The sequence below is a fragment of the Astyanax mexicanus genome, chromosome 9, assembly GCF_023375975.1.
Source record: "Astyanax mexicanus isolate ESR-SI-001 chromosome 9, AstMex3_surface, whole genome shotgun sequence".
Lineage (NCBI taxonomy): Eukaryota > Metazoa > Chordata > Actinopteri > Characiformes > Acestrorhamphidae > Astyanax > Astyanax mexicanus.
In genome coordinates, this window is record NC_064416.1 from 40,010,363 (window position 1) to 40,035,000 (window position 24,638).

At 37.9% G+C, this 24,638-nt stretch overlaps 1 protein-coding gene across 3 annotated transcripts in view; it reads right to left on the reverse strand.

Annotated features, from left to right (window-relative positions):
- garre1 (granule associated Rac and RHOG effector 1) overlaps nucleotides 1-24,638 on the reverse strand; it is a 77,205-nt gene that overhangs the window by 51,560 nt on the left and 1,007 nt on the right. For 2 of the 3 annotated variants that reach the window (XM_007251857.4, XM_022679899.2), the window contains exon 2: nucleotides 3,100-3,189. The exons of the other annotated variant lie outside the window; for it this stretch is intronic. The gene's annotated coding sequence lies outside the window, so the exon portion shown is untranslated. The remainder of the gene's footprint in view (nucleotides 1-3,099; nucleotides 3,190-24,638) is intronic. 3 annotated transcript variants of the gene reach the window in all.

The following is a 24,638-nucleotide window of genomic DNA, read 5'->3' on the forward strand; positions in this document are numbered from 1 at the left end:
AGTTAATTTGTCCACCACAAGTCTTTCTAAATATGAGCATTAAAAATGAAAGAAAAGGAAAATAAAATCAAGTCAGAAATTTTTGAGCTCCAGAGTGGCACTGCATTTGTTTTTCAGGTTTCTGAATTATACATCACAGCTGTGCATCATTTCTAGAGCAGGGATGTCACCAAGAGGTACTGGATCAAGAGCTGGTCACCCTTTCCCTCATGTAATTAAAGTATCAATAGCCCTGTTGTGTTTGTGTATCAAGGCTGCCACCAGGGAGTGTTAGGATACGTGATCTGGCACAGCGCAGGCCGACGGCCGTATCAATATTGATGCTTCTGGCTTCACTCTTGCAGTACTGGCTGCCCTCTGCTTGTTCGGGTGCAGAGGCATTAACTCCAGCACCCAAACAAACCAGAGAGCGAGAGGGTGAGATTGAGAAAGCAGAAAAGAGGAGAGAAGTAAATGAAACAATGAACACAGACACGACCCAGACCTTTACACGGAGAAAGATGAAGGAGAGCACACTGAAACCTATAGGGATGGGTGGGGTTACACAGCTTTCTGCAACCGAACAGCAGGGGGCGCCCAACCTGTGGTGACTTCACTTTTGAGAGACGATGCTCTGTCCAGCTATACACAGTCTATGGTTTTATAATACAAAAAAGGTTGCGCAGTGATCATGAAAAATACGATGATGCTGTGTCACAAATACTGTATCTTTACCATGTTTAATATTAGAGCTGAACAATATATCGATCTTTTATTGTACTGCAGACATGTATGAAGTACTATGAAGACTCAGACTTTAGTAAAAGTACTGTAAGTGCTCTATCTAGATTTACTAAAGCATTCAACATTTTTGTACTCTGAGCAAAAGGCAGAAGAGGAGCAGGGACGGCTTAATTCGCTCAATGATGAGCAGCTTTATCAAACCTGGTGACAGTGCAGATCATCTACTGCTCTGATATAGTAACTATTAATCCGTAAAAGATAAATGCCTGGGTGTTAAGAGGTTAAGTTTAACCATCCACTAGATTAAACTGGATCAAGACATCATAATGTAAATGTACATTTCTGCATTAACACATTTGTGCAAACAAAATTTCAATTTCTAAATGAATTTGCTTAAAACAGTAAAACAGCAGCTATGTAACTAGGCCTGTCATGATAATTACATCATCAATTTATCGTACAATATATTTGCACAACCTTAATAATTGTATTTATCGAGAAACGTCCACAAATGTAAATGATCCAGTATGGCAACAATAAAACACAGATTTTGTTTTATTTATTTAGGCCTCTTACATTATAGGATTTTTTTTTATAAGCAGAGCACTTAACCGCAAATGTTAACATAAAAAAAGAGATTTTAAAAATGTTTTATTTATTGAATATTTTAAAAGTTCATTACTGTTTAAAACTATGTAAATGTATTATGATTATATCAGTGTCATAAAATGCTCTCAAAATTACAATATCGTTTATCACAATTATTTCTAGGAAAAAATATCAACTAAAAGTTTTCATGACAGGCCTACATGTAACTCAACACAAGTACATTATGTGGGATGAATATATAAGGATATATAAGGATTGTTAAATGGTTACTGCATCAAAACAGAAATACTGTCTGTGTTGGACATACAGCTAGACTGCTAATAAATGGCAGATTTAGATTGACCTGGACTAGACAAGTTGTTAAAAAAAAAAAAAAAAATCCACACTATTTTTCTTTCCGTCATTGCAGAAAAACATATAGATAACTGACACCTAGCTAACAAGAGAAACAGGAGTAGACCAGGGTTTAGGAAAGAGTGCAGGAGACATTTGGCTGGATGCCAGCCAGGTTTAGTGTGGCTCCCCCCAGCAGAAGTCTCTCAGGGCTAATGTTAGCTCTCGCCTGCTCCACTTGGACCAGAAGCCGGTTTGGGTTTCCTCAAGCAACCTCATTGTCGCCAGTTACAAAACCGTATCCGCCCGGTGCCACAGGCGTGATTTACACACTGCATCTCGGCAACAGCGCAGGACCCTCGCTCATCACCCACCTACAAACTCTATTAGGAGAGCAGAGAGCCGAGCAGAGACGCACTGATAACCAATACTGTCCACCTCCTTTCACGAGCAGCTCAGTGACATTTGAGTAACAGCTCACAGTAACAGTGAAAATTAAACTACTGCCTATAAAAACTAACTAAACTGCTGCCAATAAGAAACTACTAGGAAAATATTAGCAATTTTGATTATTTATATTGTACCAATAAAAATTTTTAGTAGGAGTCTCTGCAGATTATATGCTAATGCCCCTAGACACATCAATCATATGCCATCAGTGAGCTGGGGCTGGGGTTCAATTCCCACTCTGGTCAACGTCTGAGGAGTTTAATGTGCCCTCCCCAAGTCAATTTCGGTTTTCTTGAGGTACTCCAGTTTTCCTCCAACTCCCAAAAATGCACATGGCAGGTGAACTACCGTATTTTTTGCACTATAAGGCGCACTATATTATGAGGCACACTATCAATGAAAGCCTATTTTCTGGTCTATTTTCATACATAAGGCGCACCAGATAATAAGGAGACACTACAAGGACTTTTCTTACTAATTGAGCAGGTCTTACTGCTGGTTTTTCAGCATTAAGGCTGGAGCATTAGCATTAGCGGCTAAACGCTCCAGCAGTGCTAGCTGGGGATAGGAGCAGGGTACAGGTCGATAATACTCTCTCCTGTACGGGAAAATAGTGGTTAGCGGGTAATGCTTATGCTGCTCCAGCAGTGCTAGCCGGGGTTAGAAGCAGGCTACAGGTGGATAATTCTCAACTCTGAACAGGGAAATAAAGGTTAGCAGCTAATGCTAATGCTACTCCAGCCCCGGTGCAGGAGAACTAAACTGAAACTCCTGTATAATGCTGTACTTCAGCAGAGTGGCTTTAATGCTCCTTAATACCCGACTGGTAGAATTCATACATAAGAACGCACTGGATTAAAAGGCACACTGACGATTTTTGGAAAATTAAAGGATTTTAAGAGCGAAAAATACAGTAGTTATGCTAATCTGCTTCTAGGTGTGAGTAGATAAATGTGAATAAATGCTTGTGTGTGATAGACTTACTATATGTAACAGACTGGTGCTACCCCTGTCCAGGGATTGTTCCTGCCTTGTACCCAATGATTCCAGGTAGGCTCTAGACCTGCTGCAACCCTGACCAAGAAGAAGCAGATAAAACAACGGATGTATAAATGGAGGGAAACAACAGTAACACTTTAACTTTAGGCTCTTTTTACACAACCTATAACTCAAACATGAGGCTCTAACGTTGTAAAACTCTAGAACAGTGGGGTGTAAGCTTTATTGTGACAATCATACCCTCCCTGCACAAACCCAGCAGCAGAGGTAACCTAATTATTCATCATTTCATTGATCTGGCACAGCACAAAAAGGAACAGAGCATGTTCTATTATATATTAAAAGGATTAGCATTCCAAAATCTATGTAGCTGAACTGAGACTTCAGATCAATTCATTACTACTTTATTATACACTGATACAGAGTGCAGATGTTACCACTACACTGTGCTGCAATCCTAAGGAAAAACAAAATGCAAAAAAAACTAAAAACAAAAATCTCACATCTAGAAGGATACGCTTAACAACAGTACAACAGACTGTTGGCAAAACCACAAAACAATATTTTCCTAACCATTCAATTCCATGAACGCACAAATATGGGAATCGTAGAGGTGCAGATATGGCCATCACAATAATTCCTTTCCTTGGAATGATATACTGTCCCACAATGAATATGGCATACAGCTCTGGAAAAAAATAAGAGACTTTAGCTTCTTAATCAGTTTCTCTGATTTTGCTATTTATAGGTTTATGTTTGAGTAAAAAGAACTTTGTTGTTTTATTCTATAAACTACAAACAACATTTGTCCCAAGTTTCAAACTAAAATACTGTCATTAAGAGCATTTAATTGCAGAAAATTAGAAATGGCTAAAATACATTTTAAACCTCAAATACTGCAGAGAGAACAAGTTCATAATCAAAGTTTTAAGAGTTCATAAATCAATATTTGGTGGAATAAGTTTTTAATCACAGTTTTCATGAACCTTGGTATGTTCTCCTCCACCAGTCTTATACACTGCTTTTGGATAACTTCCAGACCCATCTTACTGTTGATTATATTCCAGAGGTTTTCAATTTGATAACTCATCATTTTTAAGTGGTCTCAGAGCAGTAAATCATGTTGTCAATAACATGTAATGCAACCAAAATAAGGATAATACAATATCACATAAATATTCATTTACACCCTTTTAAAGTGCAGGGGACATTTAATCATTAGGGATATTCAGATATTGAAACTGGAATATGAATAATTTTATGTCTAAATCAACATAATAAACTTTGCTTCTTGATAATTTATTTATTTATTTTTTATCAAATTTCTCCCCAATATGGAGAGCCAATGAGCCCACCCACTCATTATGACCACTACTTATCCTTATCGAAGCCACAACACTAGGTGAAGGCCTGCCATTTCTTTTCCAGCTGCTGTAGATGTAGCATTAACAAGGACACATGTTTTGAGCAACATAACCTTGGCAGTAATTGTAGAGGGAAAGCACCATCTCCCACCCAGAGAAAGCAAGGCCAATTGTGCTCTCTCGGACTCTGGCTGATGATGGCAAAACAGCACGATCGGGGATATAAACCAGCAATCCTTGGATCATACCTGCAGTGCCTTAGTCTCAGCTCTTTCATGTTAACGCTCTCGCCTTACTAAGTAAACAAAATGGGCAATAATTAGGTCATGAAGCAAAAAATATGAAGTCAGATGCATTGTACACTAACTTGATATATCAATTACATATATCATGACAGGTCTAGAAACCAATATCCAATATATAAAAAACAGGGAAAATGTACAGTATTTGCCGAATATGCCCACAAACATTAGTTGTGCAATTACTGAACATGGACACTTAATGATTTAGGAATCATGTCAGCAATCATCCATTTTGCATTACACAAACATCCAGTAAACATCCAGGTCCCTCCTGAAGTCAAAGTTCCTCAAACACAGCCCACAGCTAACGTCTCTCAGGACTGTCCTCAACATCTGGTGCCAATGAAGCACAGGAATGCTCCTCTCTGACACCACGTCTGGGAGGCTTCCCTGCTAGCGAGCCTAGCTGTGGAGTTAGCGGAGGTAAAGCAGAGCCGGATAAGGACAAAAGGTCCAAGTGCGCATTCCTTCCTACCGTGCTAACAGAGTCTCCAAAACAGACCACATGCAACACACACCCCTCTAATACATTCAGTAAACTGTCTCTACATATTTGCTCTTCACACCTTCGCCACATGTTAGGCAAAATCCACAACCAATCAAACTCTACCAACCTTAAAGCAAAGATTCAATAAAATACAGATAATAAAGCTGAAACAACAGCCTGTAGGAAATAATCACAGTACACAGTTTTGGTTGGGAGTTCAGTGGGAGTAAGAGCAGTCTATTTATTAAACATATGTATGTGTTGCATGTTTATTTTAAACAGACAGGGGTACAATTTACAGCTCGCTCCACATAGTATCACATCACACACCCCCAAATAAAGACAGCTGGTACAGTCAGTAGTGTATTGAGCAGTAAAATGTAAACAGTAGGATCTACTTTTATGTATATATATATATTAGGTAGTTTTCTTGTGGAAAACAGTTGGGTCTTGCTCCATTTGCCCTCGCCATAGTCAGACGCCAGTCAGTTTAAGATAAGCTGAGCACTGTATGAAAAATTATTTACCATATTATATATATATACACTTTTTATTAATGTTAATTGTTTTTCATATTCAGCATTCAGCTAATTAACTAACAGATAATATAGGACCAATTTTGTACATAGGCCTCCATGCACGGAACCTCAAAAACCAACCCATGACCAATCCCAACTAGACGTGCTACAACTAGGATTCTGGCAGTATGTCTAGTAGCGGAGAGATTATTCATACAAAAAGAATAAAAATGATCAATTCAAATCGGAAAATGTACTGTTACAAATATATAACCAAGTTATTATATTAATAAAAACAATAATCTAACATTCTGGCTCTACTTAGCTGAGAACATTTTGATTAGACACACCAGGATTTATTCTGATTCTGTACAAAAGCTCAGAAAATGGCTAAAACAGTCTGAAAGTGATAGGAAATACTGTTACACAGCCGATACCGATACAAAATACCAATACACAGCCAATACCGATACACAGCCGATTGATTTTAACATCCTTAATTGTGAATAACCATCTGTACACCAGCATGTAGGACTAGCAAGCAGAGCAGTTGTCATTTCTTCCAGGCAGTTTACTCAGGAGACAACTCACATGCAACTGACTAACTGGCAAGACACGTTCAGCTGAATTCCAGGCATGTTTTTCAGGCAGACTTCAGTTCATTAACAAACCAGACACAACAACATCACTACAGGCCTGCCAGTGTGACTCTCAACACACCAGGAAAGAGGAAAATAAGTGCTAATTATCTCAACACACCAAATCAACCACAAAAAACCTCAGGCACATCCACAGGTCACGGGTCTACTTCTAGATATAAAGTTGTGGATGCTGTCAGGATTGCATTAAGTCCTTGTGGCTTTAGGACTCTCTCCTGACTTGCTGATAGATTTAAGCCACCTATGGCATCTTTATGGCTCTTTTTTTTATTTTTGCATCATACAAATCTTAATTTCAATGTGTGCTGAGTCAGCAGCAGCTTATTGTAGCATCGTATTCATTTTATATCATGAAGGTAAGTAAGAGGTCACGACCAGAACCAGTTATTTTCTATGGCAGTACACACAATCTGTAGCTGCAATTTAGATCCAACCTGCAATGACAACAATGCCACTGTGACAAAAGCAACAAATCAAACTTAGAGTTTCTCAACTTTATGCAAATGAATGATGTCGTGAAGTAACATTCCAAAAGATTAGCTCCAACAAATTCTTCAGACTACCTATTCCTGCTGATCTTACTTAGGAGTGTGTACAGTTCTGAAGAGGGAAGAGAGGCTTAAAATCTTTAAATTACGGTTTTATTAAATTTTATTTAAAGAATGTTTAAGTGTGTTTAAAGATTTATTTTAAATTAATATTTGAACATACACAAGTATGAAAAATTAAGCATGCAAGACATCAAGAAAATGTAATCAAGACAATACAAGTTCTTGCTGAAAGTAGGGGTGCAAAAATAATAAAAGATACAAGTATGCCAATATTTTGTTTTGCAATTCTGTATTAATTATTAAAAAACACAGAAAAATAGTAAAGATTGATGGCAGACAGTGGTTCATTTTGTGTTGTTATGAGACCCCACTGTTTTGATTAAACAAATAATCAACATTTACTCAGATTACTGTAAATATGATTGTAAATTATGTTTTTTTTTATACTGATTGAAATAATGACAGTAAATCATCTTACATTACTTAAATATATTGCTATATATTGAACAAACCACTGCTTCGTGATATATCTCGTATAGATAAGTTCTTGCACACACACACACACACACACATACACCAGTCACCTGCTCGTGTAAACACAGGGTCACACCCCTTCGGAGGAGACTTTTCAAAGGGGATCCCCACTGCTATTATCATGTATTCCAAGACCAGATCAGACTTGTTGAGGAAAGAGGTCTTTAGGAACTGAAGCGGCTGAAAGCAGTTGGTCAGCTTCAGCGTGCGAGCCGGAGAGTATTTATGGGCTTTCCCAGCAGACAGGTCAGAGGTCAAGCTCAGCCAAAGCACGAGAGGCAATAAGCAGCTGTAAGTCTTACAGTCTCCATCCCCAGAGAACCAAGCAACAAACTAACATACATGCATTATATACAGACAGTATCTCACATATATGAGAACACCACTCACATCTTTGCAAGAAAAAATTAAAATTTTCTTCAGTGTTATGCCATAAAAAGATATGACACTTTGATACAATGTAAATGGCAACAAAGGTTAGTACACCTCTAAATGAAAGTGGCCAAACTGGTGTCATGTGACTCGTTAGTGTTACAAGGTCTCAGGTGTGAATAATCACCCTCTCTCACACTCATACTGATCACCGGAAGTTCAACATGGCATCTCATGGCAAAGAACAACCAAAACACACCTTCAAATGACGACTGCATTGCCAAAGGAACTGTGGGTAAAGGTGATGGACTGGCCAGGCATGTCTTCAAACCTAAACCCTATTGAGCATCTGTGGGGCATCCTCAAACGGAATGTGGAGGAGCCAACGGTCTCTAAATCTACGTTTACATTACCAGGCTGCAGTAACTTAGATTTGTTTGTTTTTTTCATGGCTGCGTGAACATACCAAATCAGAATTTTTATAAATGAGATGTGTCATATGTGGTCCTAAATCGAATACATATCTGATCCATGGACATGCGACACGAGTGTCAATGGTCAAATCAGAATTAATGCGTCTTGTTGCTTTTACGTCTTAGCATTAGTGCTATGTGCTTCTCTCTCGTACCCAAACTGCATCTCTTGGTGCAGCTGTGCAGCTATAGCTGCAAAAAACAGCAAAAGCAAACCGCCTGGCCTTTTTTTCACCTCCTTGACCTGAGCATGAACTTCAGACCAGCTGTTTACTGTTTCTCCACTCCAGCAAAAGTTGCTCCACATATGAGACGCTTACAAACGCATCCATTTCCCTTTATAAAGCTATAAGTTGTCTCTCAAATGTGAGGTTTTTTGTTGGTGGTAAAGAAGACAATGTTTATAGACGTATCAATGTGCTCATGTGAGGCAGTCAAGAATGTGAATGTGAACCGTCACGATAGCCAAAAAATCCTGTGATGAAGGAGTGGAAGAGGATTTCAAGGGTAATCTGTGAAGCTCTAGTAAACTCCATGCCCAATGGGCACAATTTGTTCATTTTCACTTAGAGCTGGCAGTTATAATTATTTTCTGCCACTAAAATAATGCATAATAAATTAAATTGTATTATTGCATATGACACACCACTAACTTAAATATTACAAGAAAACAAGAATTTAATCAAATTTGTAACATAAGTCAATAACCCAGAATGCCATGATGCTAATAATGCTCTCCATACATCCAGGATTAAAGTAAAATAAATTATACTTGACAGATATAATCTGTCTCTAGTAGATATTAAATGGAAAACGGCAGCATACTGAAAACACTGTTTAACTGAACAGACTTTAAAATATGCATATTAAAAGCTTGTGTATTGTACGCAACCAAATCCCAGAACCCCACAGCAATGACAACAACTGTACCTCTGGTAGTGTGAACTGCAGTTGTGGATCATGAGTGGAGCGCATGGACTAGCCCTGGAGACGTGACGTGACCTCCTGACTCAAACAGCCTCCCATTCGGAGCCTCGGCAGCAGCCTCCAAAAGCAGGCTCCATTTCAGCAGTAGGCCAAAAGCGAACTCAGCTCACATTTCAATCTCACGTGGCGTTCAGCAGAGTTTGGAAGGGGCTGCTGTTTTAGCCTCCTGGCTCCCGGACCGAGGCCTGCTGCGGTTAAGAGTTCTGGCTGGTGTCTGGCAGATGCAGGGGACAATAACACAGCACTCGCAGTTCCAGTCTTACCGAGCTAGAACCAGAAGCTCAACACTGAGCACTTCTTACTCACGCTTTTCTGCAAACGCCTCACGTCACTTCCAACCACTTGAGTGGAGATTGGCCCTGGTAATATTCAATCAGGCAGGATGTCAGAGAGAATGATGTCGCTTGTAAGTTGAGAAGCTTCAGATGCCCGTTCAAATTTGGCAACAAAAGTCTTTTGAAGTCAGAAATACTCTTCTACTTAGGAGTGTGAGCAAAGGTCACAGCCTTCGTGACTCAACCACAGCTGCCTTTATATTTTTGGAAGAAACAAACATAAGAATTTTGCTTTTCAACTGCATGTAGGCCCACAATAACCCTGCTCAAGCATTATGACCCTTAAATTAGTATTACTTCACAATTGTTAATATCTTTAATTTTCTAACATATTTGAAGGTGCTGTATATGATTTTAATAAAATACACTGAAAAATGGGACATCATAAGGCAGGACAGAGATGTTGAACCCACATCAAAGAGAGACCGATCAGAAACGGACAAAAACAAAAAGAACTGACAAAAAAACTGAACCAAACTTAGCGAGATCTGGGCAGATTCAAAACACGGGAACACACAGTGAAGCAATTAAAACAGAGGAGATTGAAAAGCATGACAAGAGATAAGGATGTAGATGTATTTTAATATTCCTGACATAGGTAACAGAGACTGATTTTTGCATTTTCCCAGCTCTCATACATTGGCCAGCTACTCATCCAAGGAGATCATACCCCATTTTGCTTTCTGAGGTTCTGACGGCACATCAGCAGGAACTGGGATCAAACTCGCAATCTTAGGCCATCTTTGGTGTCTGCTAAAACCTCTATCATGCTATTTGACTGTAGAATAGTTGCCGAGGATTTTATGGCCTCAAAAACCTAAAATGTTGCTTAGCAATGCAAATAGTCTTCCCACTGAAGATTCTTTATTAGCAAACAGCACACCTGGTGCAGACACGCTAATCCCAGCTACTTCACACAGATCACACGACAAAGAACTTTCCCACATCTGAAGCATATGCAAGATTTTCTCACATCAGGCGTATCCATACAGCAACAACTGTTTGGGCTTCTCTGAGGAAATTTGTCATGCAAAGAAAGTAGCCAAGCGGACAGGCTTGCACTGGTTACCTCGGTAACAGGACGGCGGGGAGCGAGACCCTCTACTCCCACCCATCAGACTGCTTTAGCTAAATCATCAGAGCCAGACATGAGCCAAAGCACGAAGGACTATCACAATAACTAATAAACATAATCACCAGTTTTATGCTGTTACAAACTAGACATGCAAAAGTATCCAGACACTTCATTTAATAGGTGAGTTCAGTTACTTTAAAGTGTACCCATGACTAACATAGATATTTAGTTTACATAGAATAGCATTGCCAATATCATAGGACAGTCTGGAGCACACACACACACATACACCTTAAGACAAAGAAACACACTTCTTAAAGCCAATTAATTTAAAGCCAATAACTCTGGTATCATCCACCACCTGTTTCTTTCGCTAAAGGCCAATTTATACTACGCTATCGAACCTACGCAATAGCCTGACGCACACCTCTCCAGATATGTAACTACACAGCGCACAACGTGGACGACAGGGTTACACAGAGTGACGCACGCACACAGAAACATAAACACGCCCCATTGCACAGCGCACACTCACAGGCTACCCCTAGGCAATGCATTGACTTGACACAGAATTATAAAAAATTGGTCTTAAAGCACTCATGCTCAAATTCTATCAAAAATCTTTCACACCCCTCCCCCCTCCAAAATAGCCAGTTTGTGAAGAGATAATAAATTGATAGAAAGTGTGATAACTGATGACAAATGCATATTTTCATTTACTGTATGTAAGCAAAAGGTAAAAAAAAAAAAAAAAAAAAATTATTCAGTCTGAGTAACTTTTTTTTAAACTGGTATTTTTATCAGCTTTCCCATCATTCTATATAGTAGGGTTGCTGACTATGATTTTCTGAACGTGGGAATCAGTCCATCCAGATTCCTCGTCAGAATTTTTACAATTTTACAATCTGTTTTGAGTCATCATGTCAGTCTCTGCTGAATTATAGGAATAATTCATACACGCATCTGTTCACAACACACAATAAAACACTCAGTGACTGGTTAAAGGCTCATTTGCATCTCTCACCCTTCACTATAATGATTCTGAAATGATATATTGTTCAGCCTGGTTTCTGGAGGGACATAAACACATTCTGGCTAAGCAGCAGCGTTTTTTATTTAACACGTTTCTGCAATTTAGGAAATCCCTAATTTTGCAATAAAAGCACTTTCAGAACACTTTCCCCTAAAAACATTTTTTTTTAGTTTTCCTTGGTCTTTGCCAATTACAAAACCCAGCATGTTTCACTTCTGACTTTCAAGAAAACTATCCCCCCTCCTTGTGCCTTTGGCTGATTCAGGAAAACACATGAGTAATGGCCTCTGTGAACGTACAAAACGTCCAGCTCTCACTACACAAGCTCAAAGCTGACCCTAAACTGAAGGGCTTAAATCAAGAGCAGAACAAGATAAACCAACTCAAATTTTGGCTATAAAGCAGAAGGAGGCCTCAGGATGATTTAATGAGAGCTTTAACCCACATTTAGGCAGTTTGCAAGGGAATTTTAACTGCTTATAGTGTGTAATGTTTTTGGGCTTAAACAACATTGGCTGGGGGTCATTGTTTACATCTGAAAGAGACAAGAGCTAAAGCCATAAGCAACCTTTATGGAAGCATCACCTTATCTGTGGTGATTAAATGCATACATGCACTGTGTGGAAAAATAGAAATGACATTAAACCTGGGCAAAAACGAAAATAATGAATATTTAGTAGTTAGTTTTATTCAAATGTGTTTTTGTATTTTGTCACTGGGATTCTGAGCGATCTTAAAACGAGAAAGACGATTAGCTACTCAATTTGTCAGCAAGGCTATTGCCATTGTTAAAAAACAAAAAAAGAGAGGAACATGTATATATAGTTTATTTCGTTTGCGACACATAATCGACATTATGCATTTTTATGCATTATGCATAATCTGCACTCTGCATTTTTCCCCATGCTAAAAAAAAAACAGATGTGTGTGTGCTCACTGAAGACCATTACCTCACTCTGCCTCGCTTTACATCCAGTCTAGTTGGGCACATGAGCACAGTATGCAGTGTGCTCTCAAATGCAATACAATTTGAGTTTTCTCTTATTTACAATGTTATAACAACTCTTTTGACATGTTTGTTGTGAATACATATATGGCATTAAATATTGTAAAATATTGTTTATTGTACAGCCCTAGTAAAAACAAGAATTTCATGAACTAAACACATTAGATATACTAAAAGAAATATCTGGGTTGATTGCAGGTAAGTTGCTGGGCTTGTTTAGTTTGTTTAGTAATCTGAATTAATTTAAGAAACTGAGCCACTTTGACAGATACCAAACTGTCATGGCTAGACAACTTCTCACAATTCTGTATTAAACAAGATCAAATCACTTATACTAAAGGCTTCAGTGTGTCTTGAAAGTATAAGTTATGGTTTAATGTCAGGTTTTGGGCTGCACTGTATATTAGTGCCTAACAGTTACTGTTTCCATTATAAACAAATGTTAGACTGTATCTTCCACAGTTCACACTCCTCACATCCAAATCACGTAGCCCTGGGCACCAGCAAAAACAACACGCTGTGTACTTAATATTAGGTTTCCTTTCACAGACAGTTATAATGTACAGTACAGAGGACTTCTGCGCATAACACAGTCGAGACAAAGATCAAATTATACGATTCAGTCCAGCCTGTGGATCAAAACTGGAGCCAAAGCACAAGGTGTCCCACAAACATACCCTTCACTTATTAGACATGCTGTATGGATTCGGTACAAACAGGAAAATAAACTCTAAACTGTGCAATCACTTTTCCCAACAGGTTTAGGTTCGAATTTTTATCAACTTCACTATTGATACTATAGTTGATACTTCTCAACTGTTCATTTATATACAATCAGTTGTTAACTGGGATTAAGCCCAGCCCAGTCTACACATCTCTACACACAGAACAAGGGGGAAAGAAACAAGGAAGTTTAAGAAGAAAAATGTAACGTAAAGCCCATTGAACACCAGAAGCCCAAGTCCACATGCAAATTCTGAAACCATTAGTTATATATAGGCATGTCATAACTGTCCATTATAAAATTAAAGCCAAACAGAGAGAACAGAAAGCCACAGTAGATCACATAACTGAAATGTACACAGAGAGATGAGGCCAGTTATTTTCTAATGAACTCAGTTAATGGTACTATCCCAGTGGTGTACAGCTCATATACAGATACCAAGCATTACGTGTGATGTGGAATCCTTCATTTTAGTGCTGCAACAACTCATCCATTAAATTGATTATAATAGAGTAAAAATAGTTGCCAATAAATTCACTAATCGATTTGTTGGGTCTACATTAAAATGCACATAAGTACAGTTGCTACCCCCCAATGTGGCAGTAAAGCACTACTGAAATGGATGCATATTGGAGCCACAGGTAAAGGAGATTCATGTTAAGTTTGTAGTTAATTTATTTTTTTCCCCTCACTCAATGTTTCTATAGTCTGCTAGAGTAGATAAACAATGTGTTTCTCATTCTTAGTAAATGTATCTCTAACTCACATTTAGCAACCAAGCTAGGAGTTAGCCGAAGCCAGAGAGTTCCCATCACTTTCCTCGGGACTGGTCAGGCTCAAGAAAATAGTTTGTGACGTAGGCGTGTTTTTTAATACTATTTATATTTTTTATAAAGCTGTGGTGTAATAATCACAATATAGCAAAGTAACAAATCAAATGTGACTTTAAGAAAAGATGAAAACTTTAAGAAAAAGTTGCACAATGTTATAATCACGCAGCTCTGGGGCTTTACTAAAGCCTGCTAGAGTAGTGAAACAAGATGTTTCTCATGATGTCCTCTCATTTTTAGTCAACTTTTATCTCAATCACATTTACTGAGTTTTCCGTTCCACCTTAAAGCTCCACTAATTAGGATTGAGATTTTGTGTCTACGGGTTCCCCCTACAGTTGTAGAGTGTAATAAATGTTTCAGGCGGATTAGTTTCTCTTTCTCGTTTTTTGGCTTTCACATACATATTCTGTCTCTTTCCAGCTTCTGACAGAGTGTCTGTATGTTAGCTTGTAAAGAATGAACTAGTAGTCCATGTAGAACTGTTAGAACTAAAGGTCGGAAAGCAGGTTACAGTTCTCGTGAGCGTTGGTCGCGGCCGCCTCGGAAAACTTACAGTCTGGTTTGAGCTCAGAGGAGCTCCGGCACAGACACGAGAGCACCGCTATTCCTCCTATTACACCTCAATGCAGCGCTACAGTGGGTTTCAAGCTGTAATTTTACTTCTTTAAAAAGATAAAAAAGCAAAGAAAATCCTACCTAGTGCTGCTTTAAATGCTCTGAAGTTGCACATAAGTGCTTGAGAAGCACAGCTAAATATATTTGCATTACAATGTTGATGTGTTATTAAATAGTGATAATAAAATGAATGTAACTATCAGGTTAATTCTTCACGTTAACACAAATTTTTAATAACGATACAACATTTTTAGTTTAACTGCAACATTAATACAAAGACAGTTTGGCTTATTAAACAAAATGCTGGAAATCTAATTTAGCTTTTAGCCCCTTTTTCTATGATTAATAATCGATTAATAAAAAAAAAACAATCAACAAGTTAATCAATTATCAAATTAATTGTTAGTTGCAGGTCTACCTGTTTTCACTTAATTCATGCGAGTGCAAAATAGAACAGGTGCTGATTGGCTTTTTATGACATCATTCCACACAGCAGTGAGCCAATTCACAATGTTTAGCTACTTATGTTCATTGTGTGACCGGAAGATGCTTTAAAAAAACTCTATAAAAAACACTGCTTCCCTCTTCTCTCAATACTGATCAGTATCTTAAACACCTGTGAGTGACAAGACTTCAAGCAATGACCGTAAGTAACCTTTATGAAGGAGTTAAGTGGCTGTTGGAGGTGAAGAGGAGAACCGAGGTCCCATCCTGTAACACCAGTTTTTCCAATGACATCATTTTTACTTTAAGGTGAAAGATGGCCTCAAACGTTGCTCCGACACGTTAAAGCCACTAGAACAACTCGACTACAAAAGGTGTGAGTGGAAGAATGTTTTAAGGCTGGTACTGAAGAATCTAGGCTGAAGTTCAACTAAACAAAATCCAACAGCCAGACTTCCAGAGTAACACACTTCAGTTCCTGTGCTGATGGACGCTGGATGGACCAATAAGTTTTAGTGTGGTTCTTCTCACAATTTAGTTTCATACCTGGATAACTACTGAAGAAACATGAAAAGACTTTTCCTCTACAGAAACTTCACTTAAGGCGAGCTTCTGAGGAAAGTAGGCGATCATGCTCAAACTACTCAAACACTCAATTACCCCACAGGAAGAAACAAACCACCACCATCACCACATCACACAGTGAGAGTGTGTGTGGTTTCCGATATCCCAACCCGCCCTCTCTGTTGATATCAGCACAGTGATCATATCCATCTCTAATGACTGTAATATGCTGTTATGGGCTGACGTTGTTACTTTTTCACTGGTTTTTGTTGCCTAGAGGTGCGCCATAATGCATCGTACACAATAATATCGTCATCATTTTAAAAACTCATGATAGTAGTTGTATTCTGTTCTACTTTGTATTAATGTTGTATTTTACTGTGAAGTTAAGTTGATCACTTTAGCTGACTTGTATGTTGCTGTTGTGTTTATTTGCATGTATTAAAGTGAATACAGTTGTTTTTTTTCCGCACTATATGGCACACTTAAAATCATTTGATCTTTTCCAAAAATCGTCAGTGCGCCTTATGTATGAGTTCTACCAGTCAGGTTGTAAGAAGCAGTAAAGTCACTCAGCTGAAGTACATTGTTAAACAGGAGTTTCAGTTTAGTTCTCCAGCACTCCTTATGTATGAAAATAGACCAGAAAACAGATGTTCATTGATAGTGTGCTTTATAATATGGTGTGCCTTACAGTGCGAAAAATGAGGTACATTTAATCAGGCACCCTGTTCTGTTCTTCAGTCTGCTCTGAGGGAGGAGAGGGTAAGTAGCACACCTCCAGTGCGCATTGTTCATCTACCAGCATATCGTAACATAGCTGAAAAAAGCTGTAGCTGTAACACTGTATCTTAATTGTGCAAGAGAATATTAGAGAAATATCGCTTTAAATACTTGAGTGTTTTAGGTCTGTTTATAGTCTGTTTATAACTGTTAAAATATTTAACAGATGGCATCTCTCTTTTTCAAGTTCTATATTTAATATGTTGCACAGTTAAATTTGTTTACACTCTGCAACTGTTTTCCTGCAAATGCAGACTGATTTCTTTATGTGTTGTAAAATTTTGTGGGAAATATTAAAGCATATAGTAACCAAAGCCATTCATTTAAAGCCCTAATGTTTTATATTCTACATACTCCTGACAGTAGGGTAAGTTACAAACTTATATACAAGTCCAGGCATATTTAGTTATACTGCCCAACACTATGTTGCATAGGGCTAAAACACCCACACCTTTACACTCCCCTCAGACACTCTCAGAAAATGTTACCACGTCTTCATTTATCACAGTAATAGCAAAATATCGTCACACTGCAAACCTCTGCACTCAGGTTCACAAAAAAACACTACAACTTAATCTAATAAGATGACTCATTTACTCCATGTATCGTCTTTTTCCACTTCACAGCGAGAGCGGCAGAAAATAAAAGAAACATGAAACAAGAGGCAGAGCTCCTAATCTGCTGTTTGTTAGGACACTCCCCCCATTCCCTCATGAAAAGATTCCATTGTGACATACGACAGACAGAGAGAGAAACAGAGAGCAGAGAGAGAGAGAATGCAGAAAACTAGAAGTGGAGAGAACTAGAGAGACAGAAACTAGAGAGACAGAGAATGTACAGCTATTTTTTGAAATTACAAGCTTCATTAACCATTTTTTTTCCCTCAGATTTTGGCTATCTTGCCTGTTTACTACTTGTGAATTACTAATATCTGTCAGCAATGTGAATGATTTTTTCCCCTGATACATCACACATGCACACTGCAACTAGAGGCATGCAAGTTTAAAGCTAATTTAGGGAGTTTTCACACCTACAGCTTGTTTAGTCTTTAGTCTGATTCAGTTAACAGGTTTAAAATGCGATTTTCAGGTTTTTATAGATGCATCTCAACCTGCCCACTTTGAGGTACAAGTGACACAAAAGGCGCATTTGAGTTTCCAGAGTGACAGAAGCGCAGGGGTCCAAAAAGAGCACTAAATGTTAGTTACTGACACCGACTCCATTATGACTGCAACCCATGCAGATACGTCTGTAATATCTGGACACTAAAATTCGATCTGGTCATTTTAACTATTAATTAACAGCACGGACAGTCATGTCTACAGATCTGACCTGAGAAACACCAGATTTTTTGCAGTCTAAATATAAGCATGAACATTTTGCCCTCACAACAAACCATGTGAGAGCATTCTGTCTGCTCATTGGCCAGATGTGTCTAGAGTTGGAGCAAGAAAGTAAATACAAGCAGAAGTTCTTATGTTCTGCACTAGTAGGGCTGGCCCGAATAGCGTTTTTTGAGCTCCGGATATTCGGCACTGATTCGAAGCGAATATTCGAATATTCGTTTTTAAAAAATGAGGTAAAAAAAAAAAAAAAAAAAAAAAAAGCAAATCACGGCCCCTTTAATCCACTGAAAAATGTTCAATTTGCTCTGACCGACGAGACATATTCACCCCGGATTTTTGGTGTTTTTATCCCGGATTTTTGTGTTTTCACCCCATATTTTTTCTGTGTTTTTAGCCCAGATTTCTTTGTGTTTTCATCCCGGAATTTCTGCTGCCCCACACCGCGGCTGCTGCTGCACGGTTTCTCCGCTGCGCAAGCCAGCCCAGTAAATTGCTGTTTGTGTTTTCACACTTAGGCTATTTGCTTAAAAAAACAAACAAAAAAAACGTTTGTTCAGGAAGTATTTTATATTCTTAAACATTGTTGATTATATTAGAGGACAGTCATTGTAAACTGTACTTGGTCTATTTCGGTTAAAGGATTGTGCAGGGCATATTACTGATTTTGTATTTTTGCACTTGGTCTATAAGCTCAATATTAAATATTTCGTTTGTTCAGAAATTATTTTATATTTTTAAACCATGTTAAATTATATTAGAGTAGAGGAAAGTCATTGTTAATGACGTTATTGTACTTGGTCTATTTCGGTTTAAGGAGGGCATAGCCGTATTACTGATTTTGTATTTTTGCACTTGGGCTATAAGCTCAATATTAAATATTTCGTTTGCTTAGAAATTATTTTACATTTTTAAACCATTTTAAATTATATTAGATAAGAGGAAATTCGTTCAGACATCATTTTTGTAGGCCAGGCTTTTGTAACCGATTTAGCCCCTACTGTTGCCACATTACCCCTTACGTTTTATTATATAAATCAGTTTCGAAGAGCCTGCATTTTTTTTTATCATGTATAATAGAGGTCTGCGCGAGACTTTTAAACCCACTCTTCCACGCTCCCGCGTTTCTGTCTCGTTACCGCGCCGCAAAAAAATTGCTTCTTTTAATCCCGCGCCCGCCCGCCACATACACATTTCTGCCGCTCCCGCCCCACGTTCCTAGTATAAATTAAATAAACTACATTTAATGCTTCAAATTTACTTATATATTTATTAAAACAGCAGCGCTGAATAGTGTGGTCCCGTTCCTTACCCCAGTCCAAACACCATCGGTGTGTGCGTGTGTGTGTCGGTCCATCCTGCGCATTGAGAGTTTTCTTTAGGTTTTTTTTTTACAATTATTACAGTTTTCTTAACTATTTATTAATTTGCTCCCGCATCGTCTGGATTAAACTCCCGCTCCAGCCAATAACAGTTCAGTTCTGTCCCGCGCGCAAGTTATTCTGACGGGACCCGCGAGAACAGAAGTGGTTAGAGTGAGGTGGAACTCTGGAAAGGAGAAAAAAAACGAATATCCGAATACCAAAATTAAAAACCGAATACCTACTCAACGAACGAATATCCGAATACCCGAATATTCGGGTCCAGCCCTATGGACTAGTGCAGATTTCTGTGCAGTGTAGGTGTAGTAATTATTTGGGTGGTGTACCAGGTTAAATTAATCAGATTGGCCCCATTCTCAACACAAATTAACTAATTATTTTTCTTGTCTTGGTGCACATCTGGGTGCTGTTACTGTATTCACACCTGCCCAAGCAAATTGCACCAAAGTTTGTAAAAAAAGAAACAGGGTGCTGTTCAACCATACTGAAATAAAATCTGATTTCCTTGTGTGCACACATCATGGCAGGAGTATGGTTGTGAGTCCTGGCAAATAAAATGGAATATTCATTTTGTGGCAGTGGTATATTTTTGAAATAATTGTTTGTAACATTTAATGTTTTGACTTATCAGCAAGAATACAGTCAGACAAAAATACCCTGAAAAATTGCGACCAGAAAGCGCACCCCTAAATTTGCTGACTTGAACACCTGCATTATAACATGGAGCTTATGACTTAGCATTATTATTTTAAATACCAAATCTTTACAACTAACAAAGATCAGAAAATATGCTGCCCATCACAGTCAATTTACACCCAAATTAAAGTCTTAGGGTGAATCTGAGGACACCTCTGAGGGCAAATTACTGCCTGGATGATATGCACCCCCTCTCAATAACGATAAACACAGTCTTGCTGCTCACCTCTAGAACTATAAACTTCATGTCGTTTTGTGCTCTGCCAGCACTTCAGTAATGTAGACACAAACAAAACAAAAAAGGCTGGGGTTCATTTTGTACTACCCGATTACACAGAACGACAAAACATCTGCATCAAATCAGCGTTCGCCAATGCATCTGAAAAACACCTTCACTAAAGTATCAAGACTAGCACTGATGCTTCAACCAAGCCAACATTCTTCACATCTATGGTCATATTCCTCTATCAAACTTCAGAGCCACATCCAACCAAGCTTTGATTCTCTGACCCCAGATCAGCATGATTTCTACTATAAAATGTTCAATAGACTTAAATCTGCCACCTTTACCCCTTTCTACTGGTTCCAAGCTATATTTTACCCCTGTAGAAAACTCCACAAATCTTTTGACACATTATAAATATCTCGCATGCCAGAGTTCTCAGTGGGTCTGCAGTCATGTAAAACTTCCAAAATCGCACACGCTCTCTACGACGCACTCGAAAGGCTACACTGGTCTTTCAGAGACTATTATTGTGCCGCCATCAATTGAGCAGCAAGTCACGATTTTTTTTTTTCCTTTCATTCCCAAACTGAAGGGACCCAAACAGGAAATACATTCCACATGACCTCAGCGAGAGCGTCGCCAAAAAGCCTAATTCTAGAGGCTCGTTACAATGGCCAAAAGCCTCTCGCTCTGTTTTCAGCGCAAAGAAAAAGAAAAAAAGTTTTAAAGCTACAGCGAGAGGATCTGTCCACTGTTTACATCAGGGAATTGTTTTGTACTTGCATCCAACATTCATCCGAGCCTGTAAAGGGATGAAGCACGTCTGTTCTGTATTTACATCAAAACACTATCCCAATTATTTTCCATAGGCAACAGGCCTGTAACATATGTTTGTGCTTGTGAGGTAAAATGTTCAACTCAGCTAAACTCTATTAACTACTCTGGCAAGTGATTAAGCGACCATATGCATGCTTTATCATCACTTTTAGAGACTGGAGATATGCATAAACTATAAGTACAGTAATGAGAAAGAGACAAATTAATTGCTTTTTTTTTTTTTTAAACACAGACATTGTTTAGATTGCTTAGAAGCTGCATGATGCACCTGTGTGCTCAACTCAACCAAGCTTTTATGTGTACTTTGCAAGTATGAGCTAAATGGCTCCTATAGCTAGTTATAACTTCCCAGATAATTATGACAGCTATGAACAAATGCCTACAAATCTCTGCTGCTGCTCCATATACAGAAATATGCATTAGTCCAGAGGAAAGGAACTTCTTTTTGTATTTAGCTAAAAGGGGTCTTGCTTCCCAGAAAGCTCTGACCTCACATGGTTTGTTGTGATATATTTTGGTCTTATTTAATTTTCCCTGTGTGATAACAAACCAAACCAAGAGGAAAACAGCCCAAGTTAACCAATTTGTTAACTGACTTGGAGCAGGGCAAACAAAATACACATCTAATACACATTCAAATCTAATCCACTAGCTTGGATCCCCATTGGACAGTTATATTACCAGTGCGGGAGTTGTGAAGACTAGCATGTGCTTTCTCCAAGTGATAGGATGCACTGGGGAGAGACTGGGAAGAGGGAGGATCATCCTAAAGTCAAGCACCTTTCATCCACATACACTGTAAAAACACTGTGTAGTGTTTGCTTACATTCAATGTCATCATACACAAACACATTCACAAACTGCTTTCCTCATATTTTAACGTCATCATATTTTCAGATGGATTCCAGTTCTTCTAGGGTAGGAAGATTGGATTCCTGCACACTGAGTCTTTCCTGCCTAAGCACACCTTTTTCAACTCACCCATTCATCGCCAGGTTTAGCAGGGGGTGTTAGAGCTAGGAAATCAGTAAAGTGTGCTTGCCATAGACCCTGAACCACAGTCAAAGCTGAAACCGAGAGCTTTCAGACTGGATTCTGTCCTCAGAACTGTATTTCAGGTCGACAACACTGATGAAACAATCTATACAAAAATATTGAGATATTTTTCAGCTACTGTAGAGACACTGGGTGCATACCCATTGATTCTCTGGAGCAGACAAACATATCCCTAAGGTCACCGTAACCCATAACTAGTCCGGCCAAATTTTAAAGGGATAAAATGTCTCACAACATTGGCCTGTATTCTATAAACAAACACAATGCCCCATTCAATATCATTGGCATGAGCTGAAGTGATGTTTGGGATTCAGACCTGATCAATGTGGGGTTTGTACTAGTAAAACATAAATTATAGAGATATTCAGTTATCAGAGATCTTAAATTTGAGATTTTACCAGTAAAAGCTGAGTTCATGAATCATTGGTGTGTTTTAAGGTTAGATCAGCTTGCCATAGTGAAATAGTGAAAAAAAATGTGAAATCACATACGTACTTTTTATAAAATATAAGAAATGTATTGTTTTAGGGGATTGTATATGTGTGTTTATTTTAAGGGACTCAGGGGTAAACTTAATTTCAGCAATAAGAGAATAATAATTAGGAGCAGTTTTAATAAACATACACTATACAGCTGTACAGCTGGACGATATGGTCAAAATGTATATTACAACATATTCCTTTATTTGGATCGATACAATATAATTCTGACATCAATAAAAACAGTTTTAAAGCCAGCATCTGTAGTGTATAAGATCACACACTGACAGAGCTGGTAAAAGTATTATATCACTAAATTTAAAGACATTTTCACGACATCATAATATTTTGCAAACAAATTGCATCAGCAGTGGCAGATTCTGAAAAACTGCTCTTTAAATATTCTCATGTATAATACAGTGACTTTTATTCAGTTTTATCAGACATCCAATTTAACAGGGTTTTTTACACTCTCTGTAAATCTGTTTAAGCACTGAGGAGATCCTCAATATGTTTATTAAAGCATATCGCCAATACGATAATAACATATCACGATACTATATAAAACAGATATACTGTCCAGCTCTACGTATGAAAAAAATCTTATGGTATTAAAAATATATATGTAAACGTTTCTTTTGCAGATTCACAGAAAATGCAGATTCATAAAATCAGTGACATTTATGAAAGAAGATAAAAATAAATTACAATAAAAATAATCGGCAGATTAGTTGAGTATCAAAATATTTATTCGTTTCAGCCACAAACAGCATTCCAATAAAATACACCTTTAGGTGCAGTAGCTATAGTAGAAGTTTACAATTAAGGCTACTTTTTAGTTTACTTTTTAGTAATATAATGGTCTGCCAATCTAGGATCTGGTCCTGTGGGCAGTGAAATACAGCTATAAAATACAGCATTATTAGATTTTAATGCCACATTTCAATGTGACCCAAGGACAGCAGCGCCTTTCACCCACACAGAGGTGGAAGCAGTAAAGTTGGTGACGCTAAAGTACATTGATTCATGTGGTTTATCTAACCAGAAAACACAAAGTAGTTTAGTTAACAAATTGGAGCTGTTAAATCTGATATTCTGGTGAAAATATGGTCTAATACAAATATTCTGTTGTTATTCTGTTGTTAAATAGGTACGCTTAAAACTTGGAATTGTCATTGCTGTCTGTGGCATTTTTAAGAATTTCTTTCGGAATTAGAACTTTTGAAAGCTTTGGAGTCCCTGTGTATATATCACATTTCTATTTTGACTTTAGATACGAAACTGGTCATTTAAATTAAGATGTTTTAGAGGAAGGAAGCAGACAAAACATGCAGGCACGGTCCAACTACATAACGCTGCCCAAAAGCAAATAATTTAAAAACAATGTTTTAATCAAGCTTACAACAAGAATATAGTAAGAATATGAACAGCCAATTTTTACTTTTCATATTCTTGCATGTAAACATATTTTCTTTTATTTATGACCCACTTGTACGTCACATTGTTTTGAACACAGATATGCCTTGTAAAGTTATATTAAAAACACATAAATAAATACATTTGGTACAGTATGGAATAGTGTAACAACCAAACATAGTTTTGCATGAGGGCAACACCATGCCAGACAAATTAAAGCTAAACTAATTTAAGGCATGTTAAGACTTCAAGAATACGCAGACACAGCTTTATCTTATTCTAAATAGACTAAATATAGGAAAATAATCATGCTTTTCTCCAGTAAGTTATTACCTATCAGTTACAGCATTCCAATGAAAATAATTAACCTATAGTAGAAGTTTAATATTTAGTCTGATATAGCCATAACATATTTGTTGTTAATGAATTA